The 21,348-nt window shown below is 38.1% G+C and overlaps 1 protein-coding gene across 4 annotated transcripts in view; it reads right to left on the minus strand.

Annotated features, from left to right (window-relative positions):
* Positions 1–21,348, minus strand: part of AFF2 (ALF transcription elongation factor 2) — a 495,721-nt gene that overhangs the window by 418,576 nt on the left and 55,797 nt on the right. The gene's annotated exons all lie outside the window — the stretch shown is intronic.

The raw sequence follows: 21,348 nt of genomic DNA on the forward strand, positions 1-21,348 counted from the left end.
CTGTGGTTATGGCTCAGTTTGCTGGGTGTTGCTGCCTACAAGAAGCCATGAATCATAATGAAGAATCCACTAACTTTGCCGTTTCTGTCAACACCAACACTTACAGAGCTATTTAATCACATCCATTCACAAAGGCCCGACTCTTCTCTTTGTCACTAGGGTGGAAGGGCCAGAAATAATCTACATATTAGATAGTCTGCTTTTAGCATTGGTGGGAATTGACTATGTACTGTTGAGAATGAATATTTTCAAGAGCCATCAGTACACTGTAGACAAGGATTACTGATTTTCATGACTCAGACAATAATAAAATTTAGTTGTTATTAAATCCTTACTGAGAAATATTTATTCTTCCTTTGGATGATTCAGGTCATCAAACCCCTGATTTTCCTGTGAGAAATATAGATTGGGCTAAATCTCAACTATCTTTCTATATTTATTATCTTAAATTAAGATTGTTGGCTTATCAACAATCTCCTTATCAAGGCAGAGTACATGATGCGAAGGGGGAAAAAAATCCAGCTCTGAGATTTTTTTAGTTTGGAGTCTCAGAAATGAATATTTGCCCCACAAATACTAACTTTATTGTGGAATCATGATTTTTATTTCTCCCCAATACAAGAAATATTCCATTTGTTCTGTGTTTTAGCTTCACTTCACAGAGTAAAGCTTCAAATCTCTATATCATTTAACCCAAACTTGTTTCCATGACTGCAAAAAACAGTAAAGTTGCCTGTGTTGTGGGAATAGTACATATGTTAACCTTAAATGCCTACAGTTGGTTTTCAAGTGTTGTTGACATGAAAGTTAACTTTCCTACATATGTTTTCTCTTAAAATGTAATTTTAAAATATCCCTGATGCCTAATGCAAACAGATTCTAATTTTAAGGTGCTTTCCATGTGATTCTTGAGGAAAAAAAAAATTGTCTTTATCACCATTTTAAATAGCAAGAGGTTAGTATCAATTATTGCATTCCACAGACATTCACAATATCAAGAAACAATACATTGGTCTAGAAGTTCGAATTCCTATCCATTCCATATAGCATTTCTCCCAGACTGTTAGCCACCCCAAGACCTCACTCATTGCATCTTTCTTCTATCTCCCTTGCTCCCCCTCTAGTGGATGCGCTGGGGATCAGGGTCCCAGAGGCTTCAAGGAGTACATGGCTGACCTTACAACTGAAAAGCCAGCAAACTACTGCGTTTTGACTGTCGTTGCTGGCTGATTCAACACTGAAACCAGCCTGTGTATGTTTTTCTGGAAGCTGGGTGAATCCTTACAAAACTAGAGTGATTAATGTTGTCCAACATAATTTCCCTAACAATTTTTTAAGTCTGTCTGCTATTTATCACCACCACTCAGCAGCAATTCTAAATGCCAGTGATAAAATACTCTTTTCCAAAATAAAAATTGTTGGTCTAAGTTGTAAACAATAGATCTAGTTGCTGTTTCAAAGAATCATCAGTGAATGTTAATGCTAGTTAGTTAAACTGTTTTCCTAAACACTTTCCTGAGATATAATTAATCAATAATACAATTTACCATTTCAAAGTTGATAATTTTGTGGTCCTTTTATATTCAGAGATGTGCAACAAACATCACTATCTAATTCCAGAACATTTTTATTACTCCAAAAAGAAATCTTGTATCTATTAAGAGTCACTCTCCATTCTCCCTCCCAGCAGCCCCTGACAACCACTGTATGGATTTGCCTATTCTGTATATATAAATTGAATCATATAATATGTAACCTTTTATGTCTGTTTTAGCATTCACTTAGCATAATGTTTTCAAGGTTCATCCAAATTGTAGTGCAAGTTGTGACACACATCAGTACTTCGTTCCTTTTGTGGCTGAGTAATATTCTTTGTATAGATAGACCACATTTAGTTTGTATTTGAGTCACTCTCACTTTTGGCTGTGATAAATAGTGTTGCTATGAACACTCCCGTACAAGTTTTTATGTGGACGTATGTCTTAAATATTCTTCGATATATACTTAGAAGTGAAATTGTTGGGTCACATGAAGACTCTATGTTTAGCTTTTTGAGGTATTCCCAAATTGTTTTCCAGTATCTGCATCATTTTATTTAATACATTTCCATAAGTAAAGCGTGTCAATTTCTCTACATCCTCAACAATACCTGTTATTGTGTATCTTCTTGGGCAGAGTGATTCTAGTGGGTGTGAAGTGGTGTCTCATTATGTCTTCTTTAATATTTGCATTTCCCTGATGACTAAGATATTCAGTGTCTTTTCATGTATTTATTAGCATTTGTGTATCTTTGAATAAATACCTATTCAGATGCCTTCCCAATTTTTAATTGAATTATTTTGTAACAGGTTTTTTTGTATTTTCTGGATGCTAGTACCTTATCAGATCTACGGTGTACACATATTTTTCTCATTCTATGATGTGTCTTTTCACTTACTTGATGATGGCCTTTGAAGCTTCCTACCAATATTTAATCAAAATAGTTGCTAATGCCTCAGGCTGAATAATCTTTTTTCTCGTAACTTTTAGAAAGTGCTTCCTATATGTAGGTGGATGTAGAGATATTAGTCCTATTATCACTGGCCTTCTGACACTGTGCTGATCCTTAGTTCGACCGGGCCATAAATACTTTATCAGGTGTCCATCTGTCCTTAGGACAATGGACCTGCTCAAGCTTTCCAGAAAGCTTTTAGAAGCTTTAAAATGATAATATTATCTTGAGAATGGCTGCTTTTAAGCCAGTGAACTCAGTGCTTTTTTTAATTGTTTGTCTAGGAGGATTTCGGTTACCAGCTTTTTCCACAAGAGTAAGTTTAGCTGCAAGACTTTTAGAATTCCTCTCTTTAATCAATACTATCTTTTACTTTACACTCCAAGACACCTATTCCATCTGTTTTCTCCCTTAAAATGTGTCCAAAAGTTTAAATTTTCTTGATATCTTTCAGACCCAGTTAAACTTACGAACCTAGATGAGCTGCAGTTGGGGGTGGGGCGTGGCGCAGAGTAGAGACCAGTCCATGTTAAATTATTGGAACTTCCAAGTTTTGGAATATTTGGAAGGCAATGCCGCAGCTAATTAGGCATAGGCACAGTAATCACAGGTAGAAGGGCAGAAGTGTCATCTTTAAGAATCCTCAGAAGCATGGCTTCAAGTCAAGTGGCCTAATAGTAGAACTTGGGTGGCAATTAAGTAGTCCACGGGCTTGCCCAGAAAAGCAGCTCCAAAGAATGCAGTTGGGTTTTTTGAGCTAATGCTTCATCTATACCACAAGCACCAGAGGTACAGTTGCAAATAACACACTTTGGTATCAAAATTTGTTATGAATTGAATTGTTTCCACCGCCGCCCCCCCAAAAAAATATGTTTAAGTCTTCACCTTCGGCATGTCAGAATGTAACCTAATTTGGAAATGGGATCTTACAGAGGTGATCAAATTAAGATGAGGGTCTTAGGGTCAGCCCTAATCCAGTATGGGTAGTTTCCTTATAAAAAGCGTGGGGTTTTGTGTTTTTTGGGGGAGGGGGGACAGGGAGATAGGCACAGAGAGAGGCAAGAGAATGGGAAGACAAAGGAAGAAGATGGCCATGTAAGGTGGAGGAGTGGAGCGATGGATCAACAATCCAAGGAATGTCTACGGTGTGCAGTTACCAGAAGCTAGGGAAGAGCATGTAACACATCTTTACTGGCAACTTTGGAGGAAGCATGGCCCTCCAAACACCTTGATTTTTGAGTTGTAGCTTCTAGAACTGGGAAACAAAACATTTCTATTGTTCTAAGCCACACCTATTTGTGGTGTTTTGTTTCGGCAGCTCCAAGAAACCAATACAAAACACAAGACCCTTCCTTCCTTTCTGCAAAGGGAGAACTTTCTGTGTCTCAAGTAGAAGGCTTGTAACATTCTACACTGACCCTTTCAGTCACATCTGCATGCCTAGATCATCAGTGCTGTAAGCAGCATTATCTTTGAAATGAAAAGGAAGACTACAAGTACACATTTCACATTTCTTCCACGAAGATGCGTATTTCTACTTTACTAAATGTTATGAGACTACAGCTCTTGGGACACCTATGTGTGTGGTTTCTATTAAAAGAAGAGTAATGATTGCTTGGTTCAAACTGAAGAGCTTGTCAGTGAAATAAGCCAAGAAATCACAACTGCTTTCTCATCCTGACTCGTTCTTAATAAATAATGAAGATTTCTTATTGAGTGATATGAAATTTCATCTTAAGCATGTTGAGGGTCTATAACTATGTAGATGTGATACTATGTAGCTAGTAACATTCAAAGTAGGGCTGATGATGATGACAATGGCTGTTTAGAGATTACAGACCAACACAAACATACACTGTACACTTTGGATTGGTAGAAATTGTAAATCGTCTGCATCTTGATCCAGTCAAAATTTTGTGAAAGAATAATCAAATTAATTATAGCAGCCTGTCCATAGGAAATATTGGATATGAGTATTTATCAATCAAGCCAGTGAGATTGGCCGGGCGCGGTGGCTCAAGCCTGTAATCCCAGCACTTTGGGAGGCCGAGGCGGGTGGATCACGAGGTCGAGAGATCGAGACCATCCTGGTCAACATGGTGAAACCCCGTCTCTACTAAAAATACAAAAAATTAGCTGGGCATGGTGGCGCGTGCCTGTAATCCCAGCTACTCAGGAGGCTGAGGCAGAAGAATTGCCTGAACCCAGGAGGCAGAGGTTGCGGTGAGCCGAGATCGAGCCATTGCACTCCAGCCTGGGTAACAAGAGCGAAACTCCGTCTCAAAAAAAAAAAAAAAAAAAAAGCCAGTGAGATTGAGACAAAGATTCTTTCCATTTTACCGACAGCTATCCTTTATATATATCACATGTGGTCTGATATCACATATGATTGTGTGAAAAAATTACTAAAACAAATGTACTGAGAATAGTTTGGTAAACATTACACTTTTAATTTTATTTTATAATATTTTCATTTATTCATTCAACAAATATTTATTGAGCCCCATTATGTTTCAGGCCCTGTGCTAGGAAACCAAGATTCATCCATGCATAGAAAGAGCTTTTGAACACTAATGTCACATGATGCTGACATCATGACTTCAGCCCTAGAGGTCAAACACACACACAGTTCTCCTCAGAGACTCAGAAAAACTTTGGTTCTAGCATAGCAAATCTCCACATTTCTTAATTTAAAATTAATAGAAGAATTTAATAGATTTTGCACTCTAACTTTACACCTAGGGGAAAAATCTGAAATAAAATGTGTTTAGAAAATATGGCATATTTCTCATTCCTTGTATTTTTTTTAAGAGATGTTTGATTACTTTTCTCCCAAAGCATATTTTAGCAAAACTTCAGTTCTCATTGAACAGCAGAGAAACAACTACTGAAAGCTTGGTAAAAGAGAGATGTTAGAAGTACTAACATGGTTTGTTCTTAAGGAAGGTAGGAAGGAACATGACTCACATTGTACATCTTCTATATGCAGAGTTTTCTAGATTTTCTTATCTAAACTTTACAACAACCCTAGATAGAGAAATCCTCTTCCTCATATTCCTACTTCTGTTCCTCCTTCCCCCTCCTCCTCCTTCTCCTCCTCCTCATCATCATCATCACCATCATCACTATCATTTTTACTACTTCCATTTTGCAGATGAGGAAACTGAAGTCAGAGAGGGGAAGTGACTTACCCAAGGTCACACAGCCAGTAAGGGGCCACTTCTTACCATTCTACAATGCACTGTTGCCTCCAAAGAAAAGTTTCAAGGAACTCATGAGCTTTTCATACCTGCTCGCCAAATCTAGTCGTAGCCCATCATCTTACTAATGGCAATCTTTAATGGTTATAACTTATAGACTATGAAATATGCTCCTTTGATTTCATAATTCATCCCCCTTATGTATTGTGTTTTCCTGTGATATATTTTAGATCTGAGGAAGTTTATATTTCAAAATGATTCATTCTGCTCTGCCAACTGCAAGGCAAGATTGCAATAATGTTTTCTTGCTGATCAAGAGTATGTGTTTGTGAGCAGAAAGAAATACTATCTAAATTCGCATCATGTTTTGGACAACCACCAACTAATACATTGACATGCCAATATACTGGATTGTTTACACACAAAGTAAATGTCAAGCAAACAGAAAACTCTTTTGTCAGTTACCAGATATTTCTCTTACCTTCTGGGGCATGTCAGGTTTAAGTAAAATGCATCTGCTTCATCCTGTCATTACATCCTAAACTTCATTTAAAAGACTAGATAAATCATTGAAAGCTGTAGTATTGATTAGGCTTTAGAAAAGTATTTGCTTTGGAATTCGATTGTAATTCTTGTCCAACATTCACTTGTCAGGAATGTAACAGCTCTAGAAATTTAACTTAAAGGCCGGGTGTGGTGGCTCATGCCTGTAATCCAAACACTTTGGAGGTCAAGGCAGGTGGATCACCTGAGGTCAGGAGTTCAAGACCAGCCTGACCAACATGGTGAAACCCCACCTTAAAAAAAAAAGAAATTTAACTTAAAAAGGGACATTTAATTCTAATTTTATTTTTAAAAGATTTTATGGAAGTAGACAAATCAAAAGGGCAACAAATCGTCATACAATCCAACAATCCAATGATTCAAATGCATACTTTGAACAGTTTATGAGTGATCTGGTCAGGACACAACCAGGATATTTATTGCTCAGTGGTAAAGAGCACGTTTAAAGGCCTGTTGACATCTGATATTAAAGCTTTCCTTATGTTTATCTTTTTCCTCCCCATTTTGACAGGGGATTCCTATTGAAAATCTTTCTGGCTCTGTGATGCTGAGTGACTGTGGACTGCAACCCTACTCGGCCTATGAGGAAGCAGGGATTTCCAGCAAGATGTCCCCAACTCCCAATGACATCAAAAGGACTCAGACAGAGGCATTCCCCCAGCTAGCGGGTCTCTGACTCCAGCTCTCCACTATACTGGAGACTGTTGAGCTGGCCTTACTAACGTCTGTACTTAAAAGAACTCCTCTGCTTCTCCTGATTGCTACTGGTTTCTATAGAAACAAGAAAGAATCTGTTCTTTTGCTAAAATTTTCCCCTAAAGCTTTTTCTAACAATGTATAAAACATTTATTTTTTGCTATCAAAGTCCTCCATTTATAGCGTCATTTAACCAATCAAAGAACAATGGGCTGAGTAAAGATAAGAGCGAGCTTCATTTTAAGAAACCAAATCCTATGTAAAGGAGGCAGCCATGGTCAGTTTATCTCTCTTCGGTCATTTTAGGGTACAAGACTCAAGTATTTTAGTGTAAATCCTTGAAACGATGGTATATCAGACAGAGAGTTCAAAGAGTCAGCGAGGTGTTTACTCCACCATAAGCTGACATTTTCATTCTGGGATACTTCAGCAGTTCCAGTATTTAAATGAAGTGTCTCATCAGTGTCACCATAAATAATCCTTGAAAATTCCAGAGCTCCTGACCACAGGAATGCAAGCCACAGCCTTGATGGCTTTGCTTCAAGATAACAGCTAGGTTTCCCTGCTTTATTACTGTGTGCCCTTCTCCAGGGACCACATTTGCTCAGGAGTTGCTAAAGCTAGTAAATATTGTATCTGTCCTCTTGTAATCACCAAGCAAACAGAATTGCCCTCCATCACATAAAACCCCTAGAGCTGTTAGGTCATGAAAGAGGTATTGAACTAGGGGCGTGCTTAAAAATTAAGAATGGAATCACTGCAGCATAAATCAACACTAAATCCGCTGCATGGTTGTATGTGTCTAGTCTTCTATTAAATTTCATTCATTTATTCTTCCATCAATAAATATTTATTGACTTCCTACTATTTGTCAGCCACAAGGTTAAGCACTGCAGGTAAGGCAGAGTACTGAGCATTAAAAATACAGTCTCTGTCCAACTAGAGTTCATAGTCTAGCATGGGAGACAGGCATTACACAAATAATCAATGAACTGTAAGGGTAAGAAATACTATGAAACAAAGTACCGCAAGTGCCTGATAGAGAGTCTAATCCAGCTTAAGGGAGTCAGAGACACCTTGTTGATTTGCTGGTACTTTGGTTATAAAGAACTATGAAGTAGATTTTGGCTTAAGGTGAAATTAACTTGATAAGCATGCATGTCATGCAAAATCACAGAACTGTCAATGATCCCAAGAGGTGAATGGTTCAGCTCTCTAGGTTGAACAGTTTTCTCAACATGGAGATTCTTAAGGATAGGGACCTTGCATACTCCTTGATGAATCATCTGGTATTTAAACATGTTATTAATCTGAAAACACTTTCTTAGCTACTGAGGTACCTAAAGGACTACACCATTAAGTAATTCAGCAAGAAGGTGGTCTTCAGTTGGGCAATGGAAGGGGAATGCAACAGTCACTGAATTGCTGCATTTCATTGCTCTGAATCAAATAGAGAACTAGTGTCTGAGGACTGACTCTCTACTCCAATTCAGGATTGCCAAAGCATGTATACAATAAAATAAATAGATACTTGGTATTCACGATCATCCAGTTTTGATATTCAAGCAACCATTTTAATACTTTCATTCTTTTGTTTCTTTTATTCTGAATTTAGACTTCTAGGAACAAATCAGCATCTGATTCAGCGAGACACACTTATAAACATAGGGAAAGAGCATGAGCTTGGAAGTCAGACACACTTGGGTTTCAACTCTGACTGTGACAACTATTAGCTGGTAGACTTGTGCAAAATGGGTAATATTAATATTTCTGAGTCTTGGTTTTCTTATTTACACCATGGGATAATGATATTTCTCAGACTTGTTGCAAGTATTAAATGAGATGATACACATGAACTATTTGGCACAGTGCTTGGCAGAGAGTAAACACTCAGGAAATTTAAATTACTAAGGATATGTATACACACCTGACAATGTACTTCTCATCTATACTTTGAACTATGCACATGCATGTTTATATACACTTTGAACTATATATATATATATATATATATAAAACTACACACACATATTTGTATACACTTTGAGCCTAACTTTTTTGTGTGTATATATATATATATATTCATATAAATATAAACTCATATATATATATATACACACACACACATATGTATGAACTTCTAACAACCTTGTTGATCTTTATACTTCTAGTCTTGGGCTCTGAACCCAACACATAGCTGTTATGTAACAAAGGATTGTTGAAAGGAAGGAAGAATAGAAATAAACATATACTTAAGATTCTAAAAATATGGAGGTTTGGTATTAATGTAACATATTAACTTCAAAGACATGTTAACTGAGTAGACGAGGGTTTCTACTTTTATTTTTCCAGTAACTTAGGACCCAATTCATCTATTGATTGTGAGGAATTTCAGTGAAACAAAAACAATTGTAATCAACTGATGTTCTTAGGGCCATAAACCTATGAGCAAGCATATGGATTGCTACACATTATATTGACACCCCTAAAGTTTGTTAAACACCTTAAGGATGAAAAAAGCTAGTAAATATGAAATTTATTTTTATCATCATTAACTTAAAATGAGAAAAGCTAAAGATACCAGAGAACCTAGAAGCTAAAACTAACATATTCAAACATTATGTTATCTGAGGGAGATACTCAAATGTCTATGTATTTAAAACTCTTATGGCTAATGACCATAAAATTTTTCTAGCTCTGTTTTTCAGGAATAAAACCCAAACCATCTCTAATAAAAATATTCATAAATTTTTCCTGCTAATGCCTTTGGGGGACTATTGAGTAAAATGCTTGAAAGATGTCAGTAGTTGTTTTTTTAATAATCTAAGAAAAATAAAATACAAGGGAAATAGCGTTCTTATCATAAATATATTAAAAAACCAGAGACGAATTGCATACTGTTCCTACAAAAACAGATATATATTCAACCACTCAACTAACATACTGTGGTATAATCTTTGCCTGCAGTCACAAAGCAAAGCAATGCCAGTTTTCTAGGTTGAGACTAGCAGTCCTGACACTGTTGTAATTTTTCCCCACCATGCCCATGATTCCACTGATAACAAGCATCATACTCTTTCTTCTTAATTTCAATTCCATGTAATGTGTCAGGGCTTGCATTTATTTTGACCTGCTGTAAAAAGCAAAACGCAGCCAGTTCTACATATCCTCTTTCTGATGCAGAGGAAGACAGTAAGAAACGGGACTGTGACATTACTGCAATTCCACTTAGGCATTCAATAAAACTCTATTGAGTATTACGGTGTGGAATGCACCATGTAGGAACTGTGGAGGGCAAATACAATGTAGTTGTAGGAGACATCCATAAAAACTGCACATAATATAAAGCAGAGAAACATGCAGGAAGGTATGAATTCAGCATAGGGAAATCCAGGAAGGCTACTTAGAGGAGACTGCATCTGAGTTGGGCACTGAAGGATAATTAGGCTACTTGAAGTAGAGAACGTGAGGGAGATACCTTTCTGACTACTAGAAGAGCAAGAGTAAAGGCACAGAAGAGTAAGCAATTAAAAATGGAAAATGGTGTAAAACAGCAGAGCACAGGCTGGGATGAAAAAAGGCAGGTTTTGGCCATGTCAAAATGCCTCCAAAATGGCAGGCAGAGTAATGTTGACTTTTTTTTTTTTTCCAGAATCAAGAAGGAACTAACAAATGCTTTGGAGGAAAACAGTTTTTCTTCCAGACAGCTCACTGACTCTATTGCATCAAATGAATGAGGCAGCTCCTCTATAATTACATAGGCATTTTGGACTTTCCTTTCTTAATAATTTCTTGATTAGTTACTGAATATAGCCAAATGATAATATATCTGTCATCCTAAGTGTCTCAGACATGAACAACACATATATTTAAAACTTACCTGGGATTGAATTCAAAGGATCAGCTGAGTTGAAATTTAGTCCTAATTACTAAGATACGGCCAGACAGGTAAGTGCTGCTAGAGATTTATCAAATATTTCAACCATGAGGAAAGAACTGATCTACAGCATGTCTGTTTATTTTGTTCTATCATATTTTTCCCTTGAGGATTTATTGAAGTTTTCTTCCTTATCTGCAGAGATGCCCTTATTTTATTCTACTTTTTGTATCCTCTTCATTGTCATGATAAGCATTAGAAATAAAAGACTGTCAAGTTCTTCCTTTCAACAAGCATTTATAAAACACCTGGCATGTGCTGGTCACTGACATTTACACTAGAATTACCAGGAGAAATAAGATAGGGTGCCTTATCTACCCTCAAGTAGCTCATAGTCTGGAAGATAACCCAGGCAGAAAATCAGTCCCCAGATGTTGGAAATTCTACGAATGAATGTGTGAATCTGCTAGTAAAAGACAACTATTTGAGTACTGCAAATAGTTTTAGTTTATTTTACTGTTGTCTCAGCAAAGATAAAACTTACTTGGCAAAGATTAGTCCTTCAGGAAAAACTGTCTCAATGGACTGTCCTAGTTACATAAGCATAAAGCATAGCAAATGGCACTACTGTCCTCTTGGCCATTCAACACAAAAATTAAGAAGGTATACTAGACTCCTCCCTTTCATTCACCTCTATCGCCCCCAGCATGCACACACATACACAGGATCCATCAGTAACTTCTGTGGACTGCACCTCCAACCTATCTCACCTCGCATGGCCACTGACTTGGTGCATACCACTGCAATGACAGCCTCCCAGTTGGCCTTTGGTGCCTTCTTTGCCTTCCTAAATTGTTTTCTCCACATAGCAGCCAATACGCCCCTTTAAAATGTAAATCCAATCCCCCTTCCCACGCTTAAAACTCCTCCAAAGGCTTCCCATTATAGGTAGAATAAAATTCCAATTGCTTATCTGGGCCTTTGAAGTACTCACAGATTTGATCCTTGCCTACCTCGCTGACCTCATCCTCTATAAAGTTACCTTCCTTAACAAGGCTCGTTTTATTCTGTGAACAAGCCAGACATGTCCCTGCCTCAGGCCCTTTTGTAATTGCACTGCTATCTTCTTGAAATTCTCCCAAGATCCACACTTGACCAGGTTCTTCTCATCCTGCAGACCTTGGCTCAAACAGGGCCTTCTCAGAAAACCCAGGTTAAAGTCAGACTCTTCCTCTTCTGTAACTGTATTACAACATCCTGTTTTAGTTTCCTCTGATCACGTATTGCAATCTGAAACTGGATTGTGCCTTTCTTAGTTGCTTTTCTCATGTCTGCATACCCTGACTGAAATGTAAACTCCATGCAACCAGGCATCAAGTTCCCCGTTCCCCACTGAGCCCTTTGTAGCTAGTTCAGGGCCTCCAGTCTGGCAGGCCCCTTGCAGAACGCCAAGAAAGGAGAAGAAAGAGAGGAAGAAGAAAGAGAGAGGAAGAGTGACATCTATCATTCTTGGGAATAACAATGAAATCCCTTTCAACCTGAACTTAGTTGTCTTCAGGTTTGTTTGGGTCTTTTTGGAATGGTTCAGCTGACCTATGTCTCTAGCCCTGGTTTCCAGAGGGCTTGGGGAAGGAAAGGAAGAGGCATGGTTAGATTGTTTTAACAACACCCTACATGAGAAGACAAACCTGAGGCCCTTGGGTGGCTTGTTACTGTAGCTATGAGTGAGGTTTAGGGTCTTTTGCAGAGCGGCTTGCAGAAAACAAGGGGCCCAGGGGAGACACCGAAGATGGTACTTTTCTGAACCACTTGGGAAGGCTGAGTAGCAGTGTCTGCGATTATGAGTCTCCATTCTTTCCATGGTTTGTATTCTGGTGTTGCATGACTTTTACTCACCATTCAGCTATGGCTTCTTAACACTAAATCAATATACAGCTCCCAGCACAGCACAGGCTGTGTCTGTATGATGCCAAAGCAACTTGACAACCGATTAAAAGTAGTTTAAAAAGAAATCAGTCAGACCAGTCATTCGACATCAGGTAGACTGAACAAAGCTGTCATTTGCTGGCATGACTCTGTTGTATTAAATTTCTAAAACAAGTAGCAATGTTGGGGGTGGGAACTTATCACTTTCGTTAACATTTTCCAATATATAAGTTCAATAATTTCACAGTGTCCTGCAACTCGCATTAGAAGTCACAGACCCTGAATCCTAATCATAATAGCTCCACATGCAAAGGGCACTTCAATACTGACTTTTCCTTCTCTAATTTGAAGTGATCATGAATATTGTATAACTTGCTCCACTCTGGTTCTGGTTTTTTTCCTTTTAGGAAAAAAAAGATTATTTCCTCTAGGTTGAACTATTTCAGTTAAAAGAAACTTACCACTGAATCACTATCATAAAAATGGGTTAAAAAATGTAGCTCTCAAAAAAGTAAAGCAGGCTTCCAAACAGCTTGGCCACACAGAACTTTTAAGTAAAATTAGTAAGGGCTGTGGTATATTCCACCACAGTCCTTCTAGGACCAAGGAAGTCAACCCCTAGAGATCCTGGCTCAGTAGGAGTGAGGCAAGGTACAAGTATGGATTGGCATCTGGAAAAAGAAGCCCACCCCACCCCTGATCCTCAGGCAGGGACCCAAATAAGGACCACACCCTAGAAGAGTCAGATAAGGCTTACTAAAGCATCAACTGAAAGCTGACATTCAACAAAATACCATCTCAGTCCTAAGACTTAGCTAAATTGAGGCTGAATTGATCTTGACTTTTCTATGTAATGAAATTGAGTTCAATGCTGGGATGGGTTCATGAAGATGACTTTATCATTGCCCATTTAGCAAACAAGACTCCCTGCCTGATGGTTATAAAAGAAAATATCCTAGAGCCAGTTCTTTCCCTGTGACTTTGATTTCCCAAATTCGGGTCAAAATTGACCCAAGGTTATATTTAGGAATAATTGTTGACATATAAAGCCATTAATAAAGTACTAAAAGAAATCTCAAAGGTTATTATATTCATTTATTCATTTAACTCATTCATTCACTCATTTATTTTTGTTGTTTACCAATCAACACATATGTTTTTTGTATCTATGAAATGTCTGGCTGGCATTATAGATAAAAAAGCAAAAGACATAGACTTCATCCTCAAGGAAGCCATTGTCATATGACAGATGCAAATACTTCAAATAAATAAAAAATATGGCCTACCAAGGCAGAAACCATAAGGAGATCTGCAGAAAGTATTGTTGGATGACCAGAGGTGAAATATACTGACGCTGAAGTGATGAGGGGTACAGAGAAAAATCAGGTGAAACCCCAGAGAGATAGCATTAGAGCTGAACTTTGAGAAGAACAGGAGGTGACCCCTGCTCAGAAGAAAACTGTCATCAAGATAAATGAAATTTTAATGCAATACTGTTAAACATCAAAATGTCTTATATTTTCCTTTTGCCTCAGGCTTCAATACGGCTAACAATGGCACTGTTACAGATCCTGTCTTTGCTTAAAAATCATATATTTTCTTGTAAATTTGTTTACGTTCCTTGTAGATTCTAGATATTAGCCCTTTGTCAGATGGATAGATTGCAAAAAATTTCTCCCATTCTGTAGGTGGCCTGTTCACTTTGATGATAGTTTCTTTTGCTGTGCAGAAGCTCTTTAGTTTAATTAGATCCCATTTGTCAATTTTGGCTTTTGTTGTCATTGCTTTTGGTGTTTTGGTCATGAAGTCTTTGCCCATGTCTATGTCATGAACGGTATTGCCTATGTTTTCTTGTAGGGTTTTCATTGTTTTAGGTCTTACGTTTAAGTCTTTAATCCATCTTTGGTTAATTGTTGTATAAGGTGTAAGGAAGAGGTCCGGTTTCCATTTTCTGCATATGGCTAGCCAGCTTCCCGTCACCATTTATTAAACAGGGAATCTTTTCCCCATTGCTTGTTTTTGTCAGGTTTGTCAAAGATAAGATGGTTGTAGATGTGTGGCATTATTTCTGAGGCCTCTGTTCTTTTCCAATTGTCTACATCTCTGTTTTTGTACCAGTACAATGCTGTTTTGGTTACTGTAGCCTTGTAGTATAGTTTGAAGTCAAGAAAAAAGCAAACGACTCCATCAAAATGTGGACACTTCTCAAAAGAGAACATTATGAGCCAACAAACTTATGAAAAAAAAGCTCATCATCACTGGACATTAGAGAAATGCAAATCAAAACCACAATGAGATACCATTTCACACCAGTTAGAATGGCAATCATTAAAAAGTTAGGAAACAACAGATGCTGGAGAGGATGTGGAGAAATAGGAACACTTTTACACTGTTGGTGGGAGTGTAAATTAGTTCAACCATTGTGGAAGACAGTGTGGTGATTCCTGAAGGACCCAGAACTAGAAATACCATTTGACCCAAAAATCCCATTACTGGACATATACCCAAAAGATTATAAATCATTCTACTATAAAGACACATGCACATGTATGTTTATTGCAGCACTGTTCACAATATCAAAGACTTGGCACCGACCCAAATGCCCATCAATGATAGACTGGATAAAGAAAATATGGATCATATACACCATGGAATACTATGCAGCTATAAAAAGGATGAGTTCATGTCCTTTGCAGGGACATGGATGAAGCTGGAAACCATCATTCTCAGCAAACTGACACAGGAACAGAAAACCAAGCACTCCATGTTCTCACTCATAAGTGGGAGTTGAACAATGAGAACACATGGACACAGGGAGGGGAACATCACACACCGGGGCCTGTCGGGTGGTAGGGGGCTAGGGGAGGGATAGCATTAGGAGAAATCCCTAATGTAGATGACGGAGGGGATGGATGCAGCAAGCCACCATGGTACGTGTATTTCTATGTAACAAACCTACACTTCTGCACATGTACCCCAGAACATAAAGTATAACAAACAAACAACAACAACAAAAATCAGATATTTTACCCATTGTGGATTTTTCTGCATGGGTTTTTATTTTTCACAAATAGCATATTAAAATAATATTCATCTTGATTACTGATTTTTTAAAAAAATTGTGACTTTAGTAATGGCCCTTCCCCAAGCCAAGAAATCTGTGTGATGAGGAAGTAGAAAATAAGCCCATTTTCCCACCTTTTCAACTAGAATAAGCCAATTCCAACTGCCAAACTAGTTACTCTCACAGGATTGAACCTATCTTTTTGGAATGGAAATCTCAATGGTCACTCCTATTACCCTTCCACTATCTCACACACTAAGGACACCAACAGCTGAGAATGAAAAACACAGCATTTGAGTGTGATGTTTCTCATTCACAGCCACTGCCTAGGATACCCAGTGTCTGTTAATGGGTTTCCTCTAAGTGAAATCAGTACTTCAGAAAATGGCCACAACCAGTCATCAGAAAACTGAATGGCATTCATTGCTATTTTTCTCTTTCTTACTAAAGTAATGCATTTGGCACTGGAAAATCAGTTCCCTTTAGCTGAGGAAAGCTAAAGAGCTGGTACCAGTCGCTCCCAGAAAGAGAGAGATGAAGCCATTTGCAAGAATTCCAGGCTATAATTTTTACATTACAGTGTTATTACCAAGAGGTGGTTTTGTTTGGCACATCCTTTTCTGTCTCTTTTCTTATATGTTTGGAGACAGGCATGAGAGCATACGTATTCTCCATTATTTCTTCTTGAAATTCCTCTTGTTTAAAATGGGAAGATGGGTATTGGGCACCCAGCTCAGTAGCACAGCAGCTATATATAGGTCTGTAAATGAGACAACGAACCGCTTGTAGAACAGCACCCAAGCCTCTGCCTTCTGGCTTCCAAGGTGCACCATGTTAAGAAAGGAAAACACTTGGGCCCACAGAACTGCATGTCACTCTTAGAGCTCATAAACTCATTGATTTTATCCCAGATTTATGGCATCATTTGTTCCTGATAAGAGCCACTCACCTGCACAACTCTACCACAAAAAGGTTAAATACAACCTAGCAGAGCAAAATAGAAAGGGAAAAGAAAAATAAAAACAAGTGAGGAATGGAGAAATTAACTGCTTTTGCCTTGATTCTTTTGTTCATTTAATATAACTTGCTTTGTTAAAAAAATGGCTGAACAGTCCTTATTTTTGCCTGGATCAACAAAAAGAACAGCTAGAATGCTGTAAGGCAGTAATCTGTGGCTCTGCTCAGGATGCATGTGTTTATCAAATGTAGTGAAGTATCAGATGGGGCAAAATGTGCACACTCTGAGTTAGACTGGCCTTACTTCTCATCCCAGCTCAGCATTTTACAAGCGGTGTACCCTGGACAAGTTACTTAACCTTTCTGTGAACATAATTGGCAACTTTTGAAAGGATTGCTCTCTAAGGTTCTCAAAAAGTCTTAAGTAAACCAGTTAAACCATGGGAAACACACTGCCTAATAATAAGTGTTCAAAAAAATGCCAACTATTCACTAGCATTAACAAATATTTTTGAGAATGTTTCCATTCATTTGTACAAAGATAATAGATTTTAGGAAATGTCTTTGTCATATGTGACAGGTTGTTATGTTTTCAATGTGCCTCCCAAAGTTAGAAACTCAATCCCTAATGCAACAGTGTTGAGAGGTGAGATTTTTTAAATTATTTTTGTACTTTAGGTTCTGGGGTACATGTGCAGATCATGCAGGATGATTCCATAGGTACATATATGGCAATATGGTTTGCTACCTTCATCACCCTGTCACCTATATCTGGCATTTCTCCCCATGTTATCCCTCCCCAACCTCCCTACCCCTGCACTGTCCTTCCCCTATTTCCCCCCAACAGACTGCAGTGTGTGATGCTCCCCTCCCTGTGTCCCTGTGTTCTCACTGTTCAACACCCGCCTATGAGTGACAACATGCAGTGTTTCATTTTCTGTTCTTATGTCAGTTTGCTGAGAATGATGTTTCCAGATTCATCCATGTCCCTGCAAAGGACACGAACTCATCGTTTTTTAATGGCTGCATAGTATTCCATGGTGTATATGTGCCACATTGTCTCTGTCCAGTTTATCATCGATGGGCATCTGGGTGGGTTCCAAGTCTTTGCTATTGTGAACAGTGCCACAATGAACATACATGTGCATGTGTCTTCATAGTAGAATGATTTATAATCATTTGGGTATATACCCGGTAATGGGATTGCTCGGTCAAATGGAATTTCTATTTCTAGATCTTTGAGGAATTGCCACAATGTTTGGAATTTTTATTTCTAGATCTTTGAGGAATTGCCACAATGGTTGAACTAATTTACACTCCCACCAACAGTGTAAAAGTGTTCCTATTTCTCTACATCCTCTCCAGCATCTGTTGTCTCCAGATTTTTTAATGATCACCATTCTAACTGGAGTGAGATGGTATCTCAATGTGGTTTTGATTTGCATTTCTCTAATAACCAGTGGTGATGAGCATTTTTTCCTATGTCTGTTGGCCACATAAATGTATTCTTTTGAGAAGTGTCTGTTCATATCCTTCACCCACTTTTGAATGAGTTTGTTTGCTTTTTTCTTGTAAATCCGTTTTAATTGTTTATAGATTCCAGATATTAGCCCTTTGTCAGATGGGTAGATTGCAAAAATTTTTTCTCATTCTGTTGGTTGCCAGTTCACTCTAATGATTATTTCTTTTGCTGTATGGAAGCTCTGGAGTTTAATTAGATCCCATTTGTCTATTTTGGCTTTTGTTGCCAATGCTTTTGGTGTTTTAGTCATGAAGTCCTTGCCTATGCCTGTGTCCTGAATGATTTTGCCTAGGTTTTCTTCTAGGGTTTTTATGGTGTTAGGTCTTATGTTTAAGTCCTTAATCCATCTGGAGTTAACCTTAGTGTAAAGTGCCAGGAAGGGGTCCAGTTTCTGCTTTCTCCACATGGCAGAGGTGAGATTTTTAAGACTTCAGCCCTCTCCTTGCTCCCACCTTGCTCTCTTTCTCTCTCTTTTTCATGCATGCTTTCTCTGAGGGAATCATCTTCAGCAACAGCTATGAACCACGTTCTTCCACCTTCTGCTACGGCAGGACACAGCAAGAAGGCTCTTGCCAGATGCAGCTCCTTAATCTTGGATATCCCAGTCTCCAGAACTGTAACAAATAAATATCTGTTCTTTACAGATCACCCATTCTCTGGTATTCTATGATAACAACAGCCAAATAAGGCCATAAGTCATAACAATTTTTAGTGTCATTACAGTCCAATACTTAGAATTTAAAGAAATCTCCCTTTCTTTACATAGCGTATAACCATAAGACCACGAGACTGTTCATAAGAGAAACTACCAGACATTTAACATTTAAATGAATGCTGACGCTTAGAAGAAACATTATGAGGAAACTATACACCGCCTTCAAGGAGACATGCATTCTTCAACCACATTTAGAACTGCTCTGGGGGAATTACCTTCAGCTACAATTGTGAATCATGCATGAAAATGAGATTCATTATCTTAGAGCCATAGCTTATTTTTTAGTAAAACCTGTATTCGACCTTATCAGCCTCTTTACTCACCAAATCTGGCTCCAAATTACTTTCTGGTTGTTTCAAAACAAATCACAATCACCACTACCATCAAGAAATGAAAATCTGAGGCTTATAATAAAGGATACTAAAAAAGAACCAGCCACAGATTCCAAAAGCCATTCATAAAGATGGAATTTCAAACTGTTACCTAAGGTACAACTGTTGGAATATGACAGTGACTCCCTAAGGGCCCAATTTGAATGGAGCCACACACACTCAGGTCAGACAGGTAAGTTCTGGATGGACATGGCAATTAAATATTTTTTTTAATTTATGGCTAATTCTATAAGGCCTTTCCAAGGGAAACACAAGCCATTTATAGCAAGTCAACTTCCTATCTAAGCATCGTGACCATTTCCAATTTTTTTTCAAAATTAATCTCTTCCTATTTTGAGATTCTGTGCACAAACAGCACATCTTTTTAAAGTTAGCCTAAAAGTAGAAAAGGCCATTCAATTTTGATCTTTCATTATGTGGAACTCAAATATTCTCTAGAGGAAAAAAAAAATATGAAGCCAGAAGATAAACTTATTCCACACAGGGTCAAAAACAAAAATGCTGATACGACCTTAAGTATGGTGGCGCCCAGAACCAGGGCTATAATTAATCTAAATGTACTGTAATTACACTAAATATTACTTCTGTAGAATACTTTCAAATCATGTGGCTTTTCTATGCTTAGATAACATGCAGTTTTTTTCTAATCATGGATGTAGGCATGCTTTGCTAAAGGAACATTAGGTCTGGAAGCAATATCTTAATCAAATCAGAATTTCTTCTGTAAAACAAATCTTTGGCTTTTGAAGAATTAGCAGCATCTAATGCCTTAGGGTAGAGATGTGAAACTGAGCTAAAATCCTCACCGCTGGCTCTCTCTCCCTCTGCTCTCTGGTTTCCAGTCATTCATAAGTGCCATGTCGCCTCCTACCCACACACGTACACTTTTTGTGGCCATAAACCACCACAGCTACATCTAAATTACACCCTGAAAACTCCACGTTTGAAATCGGTTGCAGAAAAATTCACCTCATGTGGTTTATGTGTCTCTTTAGAACAGAAGGCTGGTTCCTTTTGGAAGGAACTCATTTAAACAAAACCTAATAGCAAGGATCCATAAATTAGAGGGCTATTGGTATGTGCATAATCAGATGCATAAAAACTGAATGAATATTCCAAGGCTGAAAATACAGACTCTTACATATGCAGAAAGATTTCTTATGGTGATTTTAGTTTTGTGTGGGATGACTAAAATGGGATGGGAACCCTATAGTCATTGGCTGTCATCTTTCTAGCTGTTCGGCTCTTTCTCCCCAATGCTGTGAGCTTAATCAGTAACTGTCCAAAAAAAGAAATGCTGATATTGCTGAGGGGCATGTCTTGAAAAATCCAAGTCCGATACTCAAACCAGGAAGCAGAACATGTTATAGATCAAAAAGGTAGCAGAAACCAGCCTTATCAGGGCAGAACTTAGAATCACTCTATGTCAAAACTAAAATGTATCATTTAAATAGAGGTCAGATGATGGTTAATTCTTCCTCTTCTTCACACACAGCAATGGTCAAGTACTCAGTGAGTATATGATGAAAATACAGAGAAAGGTAAGAAGAATTAAACACAGGTTTCAACAGAGACCATAATCCTCTCACAGCCCCTTCACTAATCCTTTGCAACAACAATAGGATCAGACATCTTCACTGAAACTCTTGTTAATGTACTCTGGTTTTAATTGGCTTGAGTTCAGTTCCACAAAACATAGGCTAGTGAGCAGCTTACATAACATGTGAGTGTCAGGGGCCAGGAGACAGGAGAAAATGAACCTTGGGAGCCAGAAAATCATGAAATGTGAAACACAAAAGAGATCCCAGAGGTCAAAGCCCATTAGGTTTGCGGTTGGGCAACAGGCCCAGAGGAGTTAAGTGACTTGCCCAAGATCACAATGCAAATGAATGGCACGGACAGGGCTAGGACCCAAATATCTTAATTTCTAGGACAGGGCTCCTT

This window comes from Saimiri boliviensis, chromosome X, assembly GCF_048565385.1.
Source record: "Saimiri boliviensis isolate mSaiBol1 chromosome X, mSaiBol1.pri, whole genome shotgun sequence".
In the NCBI taxonomy this organism is placed as follows: Eukaryota; Metazoa; Chordata; class Mammalia; order Primates; family Cebidae; genus Saimiri; species Saimiri boliviensis.